The sequence below is a fragment of the Meleagris gallopavo genome, unplaced genomic scaffold (assembly GCF_000146605.3).
Source record: "Meleagris gallopavo isolate NT-WF06-2002-E0010 breed Aviagen turkey brand Nicholas breeding stock unplaced genomic scaffold, Turkey_5.1 ChrUn_random_7180001863386, whole genome shotgun sequence".
Classification (NCBI taxonomy): Eukaryota; Metazoa; Chordata; class Aves; order Galliformes; family Phasianidae; genus Meleagris; species Meleagris gallopavo.
In genome coordinates, this window is record NW_011128860.1 from 1,644 (window position 1) to 2,398 (window position 755).

Consider the following 755-nt stretch of genomic DNA (forward strand, 5'->3'; position numbering starts at 1 on the left):
AAAAACCAACAAAACAACACACACAGGGGTATCTCATCCCTATTGTGGGATGTAGGGGGTGTCTCATCCCTGCAGCCTCACTGTGGGACGTGGAGGACCTGCAGCATCACCACAACGTTTGGGGGGGGGGGTAACTTCTGTTTTTGTGGGGGGGGATGATGGTGACGACAGCCAACTCGTCCCCTCCCCCGTGGTGACATTGTCCCTCATCTCTCTCCCTACAGGGCCCCATGGGACCCCGCGGCCCCCCCGGCCCCACTGGTGCACCTGTAAGTACCTGCAGCCCCCTGTGCTCTGGGGGGGTCTCTGGTTGGGTGTCCCACCCCCCCCTCAATGCCACCCTCTACCCTCTCCCCACTTTAGGGTCCCCAAGGATTTCAAGGCAACCCCGGTGAGCCCGGCGAACCCGGTGCTGCTGTGAGTGTCCCCTTCTTGTCCCCACTTCTGCCCCCCTTTATGCCCCCCCTCAACTTGGGGACACACCTCCTGCTCTCCCCCCTCACCGCTGTCTCTCTGTCCCTTTTAGGGTCCGATGGGTCCCCGGGGACCTCCGGGACCACCTGGGAAACCCGGTGACGACGTGAGTCCCCCCATAACAGCGGTGCTGAGCACGGGCAGCTCAGTGCACTGATGCCCCCATTTCAAGTGCTGCTTCCTCTCCATTAAAACCCCATTATTTCCCTGCAGGGTGAGACAGGCAAACCTGGCAAATCTGGTGAACGTGGCCCCCCCGGCCCCCAGGTGAGGCAGCACTG

General features: G+C 61.9%; 1 long non-coding RNA gene across 1 annotated transcript; it reads left to right on the forward strand.

Annotated features, from left to right (window-relative positions):
• The first annotated feature begins 223 nt into the window (after positions 1-223).
• Positions 224-742, forward strand: LOC104915996. The gene is made up of 4 exons (XR_796509.1): positions 224-269; positions 364-417; positions 527-580; positions 688-742. It is a non-coding gene; the product is annotated as an uncharacterized LOC104915996 (long non-coding RNA).
• The last annotated feature ends 13 nt before the right edge of the window (positions 743-755 follow it).